At 42.8% G+C, this 12,172-nt stretch overlaps 1 protein-coding gene across 2 annotated transcripts in view; it reads left to right on the forward strand.

Annotated features, from left to right (window-relative positions):
* gpc5a (glypican 5a) overlaps positions 1–12,172 on the forward strand; it is a 1,188,060-nt gene that overhangs the window by 536,168 nt on the left and 639,720 nt on the right. The window lies entirely within an intron of this gene.

Raw genomic sequence — 12,172 nt, forward strand, 5'->3', positions numbered from 1 at the left:
TCGGGTCCCTGGTTCAATGAGGCAGCAGTACTAACTACTGTGCCACCATGCTACTCCAGTAGAAAAAAATGAACCACCTGCTCTTTTATATTGATTGACACTTATTTGACTGATTTTTGATAGATTATAGTTTGTAAAATTTGTGCTGGAAAATTGTCGTGTTCTGGGATTGGGTACATATTTTGTTATTTTTTTCCCTTGACCATATCCTGTCATTTCATAAATGTCATAATACGGAGAGACTAAGTCATACTGGGAGTAGAATTGCATACTTTCAAAATGTCATCCTTAAGTCACCATTCTTCCCATACATCATACACAGTGTGTATCAGCAGGTTATTTTTAGAGATCATCACAATTATATCTGATCTTGCTCTTGCCATCTGCTTTGAAATAGAAAGGAACACTTTCTGTTCTTCCCTTCTCAGAGACTGATCCATTGCTTGGATAGTTGTGGCCATTATCAATGCTTGGCTGATTTTCAAATGCAGGTTTCAACTTAGTAAGTGCTCCATTCATCTGAGAATGAATGCCAGTTGCAAGAAGTTGTAGTAACGGATTGTAACTTTGACGTGGTTTCTGGTTTGTTGACACGAGCTAATAGGATTACAAGTATTACAAGGTTTTTTCACATGGTAGAAGAATTTTTTCTTCAAATCAATTTTATGGAAGCCTTAATTTGACAGTGAGAAGTTTATTTTTTCCCAAAAGCTGTAAAATGTTTCCACTGATATTGCATGGAATCTAAAGACTGTACATAATGCATCATAGGTGAATGACTATGAAGGATAAAATGGGTACATAGAGGTGGCATGGGTAATCTGAGGTGTTATAAAGGATACATAGGGACATAAAGGTGGTGTCGGGTTGAATGGGTGATTAAGGTGGTACAGGCTGGCATGGAGGGTGTGTGGAAGGATAAGGGAGGTGAGTGGCGAGGTTTAGGCGACCCTTAAACACAATTGGGAGCTGGGATACTGTGTTGAAAAATGAAGCAAGCCTTCTAACTGGCCTGCCCTGGCACTCACATTCCTAATGTACTCCATCATTTCCCGTAAGCTGCATTGCGAATCTGATCCCGGTATGAAAAGACAAAAAAGGTATGGGTCAGGTTTGCTGTTTGCAAGAGAAAGGGCACGTATTGGGTTTTCACAAACCAGACGAAGATTTGGCCACTAATCCTTATTAATGCACATTTCTGTCCCTCTGAAAGGTTTAATCTAATAGCATTCACCAAATGAGATGAGTGAAAAGGACTTGCAAGCCGCTCTAGACAAATTACATCAAGGTTCCAATTACATTCATGAGGGGCCTTCTCTTCAAATTCAAAACATCCATTGAACAGTTTTGTGATGACCTCCTAAACCATAGCTTCGTAATGAAATGTATCAGCAAGATGACTCATGTAAACAATAAAACTGTTTTTAGTGTTCCTTTTACTGCTTATTCCCAGAGTCATGAGTAATTTCCTATAGTATAGTAAATGTTTGATTCAGGTTCTCCAAATGATTTGGAGCTTCTATTGAAGGCTAAAACAAAAGTTTTTGATAAATCACGACTTTACAACCTCCTTTTCAAAGTAAATAATTTTTTAAAAATTCATTCGTGGGACATGGGCATCACTGGCTGGCCAGCATTTATTGCCCATCCCTAGTCACCCTTCCAGGGCAATTGAGAGTCAACCACATTGCTGTGGCTCTGGAGTCACATGTAGACCAGACCAGGTAAGGATGGCAGATTTCATAGAATCATAGAATCCCGACAGTGGATTCCCTACAGGAGGTCATTCGGCCCATCAAGTCTGCACCAGTCACGGTCCCACCCAGCCCCTATCCCCGTAGCCCCCCCCCTGCTTGTCCCCCGACACTAAGGGGCAATTTACCATGGCCAATCAACCTAACCCACACATTTAGATTTTGTTCCTTAAAGAACATTAATGAACCAGATGGGTTTTTCTGACAATTGGCAATGGTTTCATGGTCATCAGTAGATTCTTAATTCCAGATTTTTTTTTACTGAATTTACGTTCCACCATCTGTTGTGGCGGGATTCGAATCCAGTCCCCAGAACATTAGCTGAGTTTCTGGATTAATAGTCTAGCGATAATACCATGAGGCTATTCCCCGCAATTATTTTATCATCAGAATAATTATTGCAATTAAAATGAAAAAGTTAATTTCTTTTATCTGATTCTTACAAAATGTTCTATGGATGGCTCAGGTTCCAATTTCCGTGCAAGTTACATATTATTTGATAAAGCATACTGGAGTGTTGGATGTGCAGCATATACTTGAGCTTAGCATTTGTGTTTGTCTAAAATAACATAATTCATTGCTAAGAAAAGGTTTCTCTCAAATTTAATATGGCCCAGATCATTTTTTAACAAGATTAGTTAATCTCCTGTGACACTAGTCTGGAGCTTGGTTGTGATGTTTAATTTGTTTTTATTCCAAACTGGAGAATGGAAATGAACAATGGAAATTGAAAGAGCAGAGCCGTGAAGGGCAAAGAGAAAGGTACAGGCAAGGGGGTCACAACACAGTGGGTTGAGGGACAGCTGATCTAAGCTTGGGTCAGAGCACAATAAAGAGGCTTAGAGAAGGAATGCACAGGAACAATGGTCGTGTAGAATGCACTTATGAGCAGATGGAGCCCAAGATCAAAATTTCACACCCACCCCACCCCGAGATTACTGGGACATAAAGTTGCATGGTGGGTGCCACCATGCCTTACACCTACCCAACCCACATTGACATTTACCTGTGACAGAGCAGGTGTTGGGCAGCTCACCCACTTCTGGTAAAATAGAGGCTCTTAAGCTGCCAAATAATAACCATGTGGTGATAGTGCTATGTAAAGCTTGGCTGCAGACTCAGAGTTCGGTGTCAGGTGGGGGGAGGAGCAGGGTTGCATTCCTCCCTGTACCCAACAGAGAAATCCCAACAGTGATAATCACCTCCACTTAAATGAACCTTTCCCCAGCCACTCAATCATAGCTACCTAAACCTATCCACCCCCTTCCCCAACCCCGATCCCCATTGCCTGCCAGGGCCTGGCTGGCTGGTCCTGAGGAAGCAGCCCCAACTTACTTTGGTATCTGGTCTCTCACATAATTCCTTGCAGGGAACTAAATGAAATCTCAACAGTGACCGCCACTCCGGGTAACTCTGGAGAGATGGCTAAGTTCTTCGAGGTGGGGCATCCTCCCAGATAGGGGCAGAAGCCACAACCTCAAGCAATTAATAACTTAACAAACTTGACAAAGCCCCAGGGCCTGATGGCATCTATCCTCGACTGCTCAGGGAGACGAGAGATGAAATTGCTGGGCCTCTGACGGAAATCTTTGTCGCTTCTTTGGACACGGGTGAGGTCCCTGAGGATTGGAGGATAGCGAATGTGGTCCCGTTGTTTAAGAAGGGTAGCAGGGATAACCCAGGAAATTATAGGCCGGTGAGCTTGACGTCCGTGGTAGGGAAGTTGTTGGAGAGGATTCTTAGAGACAGGATGTATGTGCATTTAGAACGAAACAATCTCATTAGTGACAGACAGCATGGTTTTGTAAGAGGGAGGTCGTGCCTTACAAATTTGGTGGAGTTTTTTGAGGAAGTGACAAAAACGGTTGATGAAGGAAGGGCCGTGGATGTCGTCGATATGGATTTCAGTAAGGCATTTGACAAAGTCCCACATGGCAGGTTGGTTAAGAAGGTTAAGGCTCATGGGATACAAGGAGAAGTGGCTAGATGGGTGGAGAACTGGCTTGGCCATAGGAAACAGAGGGTAGTGGTCGAAGGGTCTTTTTCCGGCTGGAGGTCTGTGACCAGTGGTGTTCCGCAGGGCTCTGTACTGAGACCTCTGCTATTTGTGATATATATAAATGATTTGGAAGAAGGTGTAACTGGTGTAATCAGCAAGTTTGCGGATGACACGAAGATGGCTGGACTTGCGGATAGCGAAGAGCATTGTCGGGCAATACAGCAGGATATAGATAGGCTGGAAAATTGGGCGGAGAGGTGGCAGATGGAGTTTAATCCGGATAAATGCGAAGTGATGCATTTTGGAAGAAATAATGTAGGGAGGAGTTATACAATAAATGGCAGAGTCATCAGGAGTATAGAAACACAGAGGGACCTAGATGTGCAAGTCCACAAATCCTTGAAGGTGGCAACACAGGTGGAGAAGGTGGTGAAGAAGGCATATGGTATGCTTGCCTTTATAGGACGGGGTATAGAGTATAAAAGCTGGAGTCTGATGATGCAGCTGTATAGAACGCTGGTTAGGCCACATTTGGAGTACTGCGTCCAGTTCTGGTCGCCGCACTACCAGAAGGACGTGGAGGCATTGGAGAGAGTGCAGAGAAGGTTTACCAGGATGTTGTCTGGTATGGAGGGTCTTAGCTATGAGGAGAGATTGGGTAGACTGGGGTTGTTCTCCTTGGAAAGACGGAGAATGAGGGGAGATCTAATAGAGGTATACAAGATTATGAAGGGTATAGATAGGGTGAACAGTGGGAAGCTTTTTCCCAGGTCGGAGGTGACGATCACGAGGGGTCACGGGCTCAAGCTGAGAGGGGCGAGGTATAACTCAGACATCAGAGGGACGTTTTTTACACAGAGGGTGGTGGGGGCCTGGAATGCGCTGCCAAGTAGGGTGGTGGAGGCAGGCACGCTGACATCGTTTAAGACTTACCTGGATAGTCACATGAGCAGCCTGGGAATGGAGGGATACAAATGATTGGTCTAGTTGGACCAAGGAGCGGCACTGGCTTGGAGGGCCGAAGGGCCTGTTTCCTGTGCTGTACTGTTCTTTGTTTAACACTGTAAAATCCAGTCATGACTTCCCAGCCAATGGAGACGGGTTTGTCTGTGACATTTCAGCAAGTGGGTAGGGCTGTTGTCTCCACGTAAAAGTCTAGCCCAAGGAACTGTGCACAGAGCACTCTTGGAGTCAGAATGGAACAAAGCACTGTAGGGAGATTATGCCAAAAAAACACAGCACAGCACAAAAGGAGTTTAGGGAGTAGAACACAATCTGAGGCATAGATTAACTAAAATGATAGAGAATTAATTAATAATGATTCATATGTTTAATAAGTCTAGTAATGCAGGTAATGCTAGTGGCAGCTGTTATGAGAATTTCCAGATCAGGTTTCTAATCAGAAAGCTATATTTAGGAGATTTTGTTGTTTCTGATCATTCAATTAGGAAATCGTAATTGCGGTCTGGATCCGGATTGTTGGCCTGGTGCTAGTGGTTAAGGCTATGAGCAACGTAATCATAATGTGTCTTGTACATTAGATTCATGTTTGGGCTGCAGCAGAGCCTTGACAGTGGGAATCATGGTCCTAGTGTGCCTGGAATTAAGTTGCAGTGCGGAAAAGGAAGAATAGCAAGCTAAGTAATGCAGCACAGTAATCAGGGTGGTCCCATGCATATTTTTCCAAGAAGTGTTTCGCTGAGCGTACTGCTCTTTCTGCGAGCCTGCTTGATTGTTGGTGGAGGGAGTCCTGCTTGTGATGTGCTCAAAGTCCCAGGTGCATGCAAAATCCCGAAACTCCGCAGAGACAAATTGTCGAGCATCATCTGTTGTGATTCTCTGGGATGCCATATATGGCAAAGTGTTTCTTGAGTCTGATGATCACTGAACTGCTGGTTGCGTTCAGAAGGTGGTCGAGTTTGAACCACCTAGAATATGAACAGACGAGAACCAAATGCTTTTCATTATTACACTGAAAAATATCAAGTTGTTGTGAATGCCCACACTATAATTGAATTTTGTTACCACATAAACTGTTTGGACTTGAGAACATTGTTTTGTTTTGTCATCTCTGTTCTTCCCTCCCATCACATGTTGAAAGAAAGAGGAGAAGTACACACAATGGGCTATGCAAGTTGCAAGAGCCCAATCTGCATTTCATTGTTCACACAAACCATTGTTCACTGTTGAATAGCAAACTGCATTTGTACATACCAAACTAATTGGGGAGGATGTAGACATGGTTGTTACACACATGACGGGAGCATGCCAGATTTCCTTGGGACCGTTGGCACAACACTGGTGTTTTATTACAGCTACAGAGTTTGCTAAATAAACTTATTGTTATTACAATCCATGTTACACTGAGTGTTACAGCAAACCACAGAAAATTACACATTGATCGCTCAATTCATTTATTAAAATGAAATTGATGCAGATTTTCACTCCATAGCTTCAAGTGTAGATGAATAAATGATGCAAACCTATTACTTTTTACTAGATGTAACTGGATTCAAACTAACTGTTTAAACATTTAGAAGTTTATATTGGAAAACCTTCAGTGAGTACATCAATAGATTTATCTCCAACATGAAGCACATTTGTACTAAGACATTACGCAAACATTATTTGCCCTGTAACACATACTCTGCTTAAAGGAAACAAGATGAAATGTTACCGTGGCATGGGTATACCTACAGCAGTAGGTTATTTTTAATTAATTACTTACAGCAATCCTATATCCAGGATGTTCGGTTTATAATTTTAAAAATCGATAAGTTCAGTAAATTATGCTGTGATTGGATTATCAATAAATGCAAAGCTTTGATAGACTTATCCATATTCCTGGAAGGTTAAAAAATTACCATGCAATTTTTTCTAGTGAAAACACAACCGCCTTGCCTGCCACGGGAATCAGAGCGGGCGAGGGACCGAACATGGGAAGGTCCGTTGACCTCGGGCGGGATTTTACGGTTTCAGGGTGAACGAGGCTGTAAAATCCTGCCCACAGTGTACCAGCTCAACACGTTGTTCCTTTATTATCAGATTGCTTCCCTACAGTTATCCTGTGTCATACATGCTGTATAGCAGCTTTTACTCTTTGCTATCATTACTCCAAATCTTACTTGCAGCGAGTCAGGTTGGCACTCCTTTCTGCCATTATCCTGGTAGTTGTTTCTTGCATCTGTGCAAAACAAGCTTTTGCTGAAATTGCACTTTAGTTCTCTCTCCATTTCCCAGTTCCATTGTTGCCAGTACATGATTTGGAGAATGGTTTTGAAATCACCAGTTGAATCAATACCATCATATTGGATTGTAACTTTTTTGTAATGCTTTCAGTTACAGTGCCTATTCATTCATGTTGAAGACTTTTGTTTTGTAAACTTAGATATCAAAGTTTTATTTTCAGTCCGGTTTCAACTTAGCAAATTCACGATCATTAACTTCGGCAGCACATTTAAAGAAAAAATTCTATCCATATTTGGATGGTTGACACTTGTCGCTTAGACCACCAATTTACTCTGATTTCCTCATACACAACCTTAATAGCTTCTTGCAGTTAGTTTCAAGATATGATTGATTTGTCAAGGATCTTTCCCAATGACAAAAGTCACACAATAAATCAATGATTTCTAAAACTACAAAGCCTACACAAAGCTCAGCAGATGATCCATTATGGACTTCAGCTTCAAATAACTTCATTTTAGTACTTATTGCAGAGATGTAAGACACAGAGAGAAAAGACTGAACAGTTCTTTAGAAAAGACCAGACTGAGGGTTGACCTGATGGAAGTCTTTAAATTTATGGTAGAGTCTAATAAGATAGATGTAGAGAAGATGTTTCCACTTGAGGGATCATGAATATTAAATAATTACTAATAAATTCAGTAAGGAATTCAAGAGACAATTCTTCATTTAGAGAATTTGAAAATGTGGAATGCCTGGAGTCTTCTCTGAAATACTTCAGATGTGGTCTCACCAAAGCCCTGTACAACTGTAGCAAAACATCCCTACTTTTATATTCCATTCCCCTTGCAATAAATGCCAAAATTCCATTTGTTGCCTTAATTACTTGCAGTACCTGCATACTAACATTTTGTGATTTATGTACCCCGATCCTTCTGTACATCAGAGTTCTGCTATCCTCTCCATTTAAATAATATTCTGCTTTTCTATTCTTGCCAAATTGGACAAGTTCACATTTTCCCACATTGTATCCTATTGGCCAAACTTTTACATACTCAGTTAGCCCATCTATATGTCTTTGCAGGCTCCTTATGTTCACTTCACAACTTACTTTCCTGCTTATCTGTGTGTTATCAGTAAATTTGGCAACCATTCTTCCCCTTCATCCAAGTCATTGATACAAATTGTCAATAGTTGAAACCCAGTACTGATTCCTGTGGCACTCCACTCGTCACATCCTGCCAACCCATAAATGACCCATTCATGCCTACTCTGTTTCCTGTTATGTAACAAATCCTCTATCCATGTTAATATGTTACCCCCTACACCATGAGCTCTTATTTTCTGTAGTAACCTTTGATGTAGCACCTTGGCAAATGCCTTCTGGAAATCTAAGTCTGAAGGTTCCCATTTATCCACATTGTTTGTTATTTCCTCAAAGCTTATTGATCAGGCAATAGGATGGGGGTGGGGGAGGAGGGATGTGTCTTTGTGCAATTGGGTCCAATTCCATTCCAAAAACAAATTTTGCTGTAATTGTCATAGATAATGATAACTACGCTACATTGACATGGCACTGGTATATTCAGATATACATTTGTGCTCCCACAGCATTTTATTCCAGAGTTCTATCATCTTGATTTTAGCATCAGTACATGAAAATCACGGCAAATAATTAGCTATATAGTAGCAGAGAAACAGGAATCTTATTTAATCCACAATTAGTGCATCACAGCCAATTAAACTTCTGGTTCACTAGCAGACCTCAGTGTCTGTCAGATGTTCATTACCATGTTTTAACTAAAGCTGGCATTGATCTCATAAATTATTCTTTGTTTTACTCAAACTTTGTTTCACGTTTGTGAACATTTATGTATCAAGTCTGTTAATGGTAGAATGAATAAATAAGAAGAAGTAGTTTCAAATATAAGCAAAATTTCTGGACCAGATGATATTGCCAGCATGAACAGCTGGAAAAGTCCAGCCACGGTCTATCAAACTGTATGTGCCAGTATATTGACTGAAAACTGTTTAACAATTAGAATAGACAGCAAATTAGGTCAGACCCTTACTCCTCTTTATCTCAGAAAGCACATTCTCACATAGATTTAATGATGTTTCGTATCTGATTTCTAGTCATATAGCATTATTCAGTTATTATTTTCTGTCAGCTTTTCATAAATTCACTTGGAAAATAATGCATACTTGGGTAAGAATGCAACGGACAAAAATTGAGGTTATTGGTAGGCAGAAATGTGGGGTTGAAGCGTCAAGCAGATCAGCCATGATCTTATTGAATGGCCGGGCAGGCTTGAGGGGCCATGTGGAACCATGTGGCAATATGTATGATCCCTAAAGAAATTGCTATGCCTATTTTTCAGTTTCTGATTTGGTTTAATGTCATGATGTGGAGATGCCGGCGTTGGACTGGGGTGAACACAGTAAGAGTTTTAACAACACCAGGTTAAAGTCCAACAGGTTTATTTGGTAGCAAACACCATGAGCTTTCGGAGCGCTGCTCCTTCGTCAGATGGAGTGGAAATGTGCTCTCAAACAGGGCACAGAGACACAAAAATCAAGTTACAGAATACTGATTAGAATGCGAATCCCTACAGCCAGCCAGATCTTAAAGATACAGACAATGTGGGTGGAGGGAGCATTAAGCACAGGTTATTGTCTCTAGACAGGACAGCCTGCAAGTCCAGGAGGCAAGTCCAGGAGGGTTACTGATAATGTGACATAAATCCAACATCCCGGTTTAGGCCGTCCTCATGTGTGCGGAACTTGGCTATCAGTTTCTGCTCAGCGACTCTGCGCTGTCGTGTGTCGTGAAGGCCACCTTGGAGAACGCTTACCTGAAGATCAGAGGCTGAATGCCCGTGACTGCTGAAGTGCTCCCCCACAGGAAGAGAACAGTCTTGCCTGGTGATTGTCGAGCGGTGTTCATTCATCCATTGTTGTAGCGTCTGCATGGTTTCCCCAATGTACCATGCCTCAGGACATCCTTTCCTGCAGCGGATGCCATCATCTCACGTGAGAACACCATCTACCAGGTACACAGTATCTCCTCTTGCAACTCGGCCAACGTTGTCTACCTGATACGCTGCAGGAAAGGATGTCCCGAGGCATGGTACATTGGAGAAACCATGCAGACGCTACGACAACGGATGAATGAACACCGCTCAACAATCACCAGGCAAGACTGTTCTCTTCCTGTGGGGGAGCACTTCAGCAGTCACGGGCATTCAGCCTCTGATCTTCAGGTAAGCGTTCTCTAAGGCGGCCTTCACGATACACGACAGCGCAGAGTCGCTGAGCAGAAACTGATAGCCAAGTTCTGCACACATGAGGACAGCCTAAACCGGGATGTTGGATTTATGTCACATTATCAGTAACCCCCACAGCATGCCTCCTGGACTTGCAGGCTGTCCTGTTTGGAGACAATACACATCTCTTTAACCTGTGCTTAATGCTCCCTCCACCCATATTGTCTGTATCTTTAAGATCTGGCTGGCTGTAGGGATTCGCATTCTAATCAGTATTCTGTAACTTGATGTTGTGTCTCTGTGCCCTGTTTGAGAGCACATTTCCACTCCATCTGACGAAGGAGCAGCGCTCCGAAAGCCAATGGTGTTTGCTACCAAATAAACCTGTTGGACTTTAACCTGGTGTTGTTAAAACTCTTACTTGGTTTCATGTGCCAGACATAAGATCTGTTTAGCTTTGTACTACTATATTTTGTAAGAATATCATGCCATTTCAGTGCCTATTTTAGAATATCTTCATTCATATGTGAACTGTAAGACAAAACAGGAAAACAAATGGGGACCTCAAATTATCTTATTTTAAAAAACCTGCATAATATTTGTATTTTCTAATCTATTTATCTATCATGTCATCCATCAGATTCATTACGTAAATAATCATAATTTTTCTGAAAGGACTGGTGGTTTTAAAAGTTTGGGCAGATGTACTTGTATGAATTTAGTACAACTATGCATAAATTTTAATTTTCTTCATTTTTTGTGACAGCTATTTAATTTTTTTTTAAATTGACCTGGTTCAACAGGATGATGTAATTGTTCATAACAATCAATGATTACTCAACTTTTAATTTGCGCCTTGAAACAAATAATGACAAGATAAGATACTTGCTCATATGCAACATATTGACATATTGAATGCAATTGAGTTCGCAGCATAATTTTTAAACAGGTCTGAAAAATATTGGTAGTAATTGATGCGCTATCAATAAGGCGAAAGACTACCGATATGCCAATATAAGTGTAGGCTTTTATTCACAACAGAATCAGGAGCAGATCCCAACAAATAACCGACCTGGACTGAACAAGGGGGAGGAGACAGCCACCTTTATACTAGGTGCTGAGGGGAGGAACCAAACTGGAAGGGGATGTGTCCAGGTATGACAAACACACACAACGGTGGTCCATATAGGACAAAGGCACAACTGAGGTCCACCACATTCACCCCTTCCTTTTAAAAAAACAACACGGGGGTGAAGCGGAAACAATATCACAAGTCCAGACGAACCGGTGGCTTGATCCGTCGTCGCGATCGTCGTAGTGCAGGTCGCAGAGTCGTCCGAGCAGGGAGCGATGTCGGCCCAGGCTCCGTACAATGAGCGTCGAGAGAAGGCGCTGGGTGGTGTGAAGCAGACCGATCCGTCGTCCCGTCCAGTCATCGGGTACTGCGTGGCGACGGCTCCGGCGACTCAAGCGAGCTGTACATAGGGGCGAGAGGAATGAGCAGTGGCCCTGGTGGCGTATGGGGAACAGTGGGAACCGGAGCTGGGGGGTGGGGGGCTGCAACAGGCTCTGGGCGCACTACATTGGGGACAGGGACTGAGGGAGGAAGAGGCGTAGCAGTCTCCGAATGGACGACACCAGGGACCGTGGGGCGGAAGGGCGTGGTGACCTCCGGGGCACCCGCGGGTGCCAAGTCACGGACAGAAACCGTGTCCTCCCGCCCATCAGGGTACGCTACATAAGCATATTGGGGATTAGCATGGAGCAGTTGGACCTCCTCGACCGAGGGATCTGCCTTATGGGTCCGGACATGCTTCTGAAGCAGGACGGGTCCCGGGGACATCAGCCAATCCGGGAGCGAAGTACCCGAGGAGGACTTCCTGGGAAATGAAAACATCCGCTCGTGAGGGGTCGTATTGGTCGCTGTGCACAAGAGTGACCTAATGGAATGTAATGCGTCCGGAAGG

Source organism: Mustelus asterias, chromosome 10 (assembly GCF_964213995.1).
Source record: "Mustelus asterias chromosome 10, sMusAst1.hap1.1, whole genome shotgun sequence".
Taxonomy (NCBI): domain Eukaryota; kingdom Metazoa; phylum Chordata; class Chondrichthyes; order Carcharhiniformes; family Triakidae; genus Mustelus; species Mustelus asterias.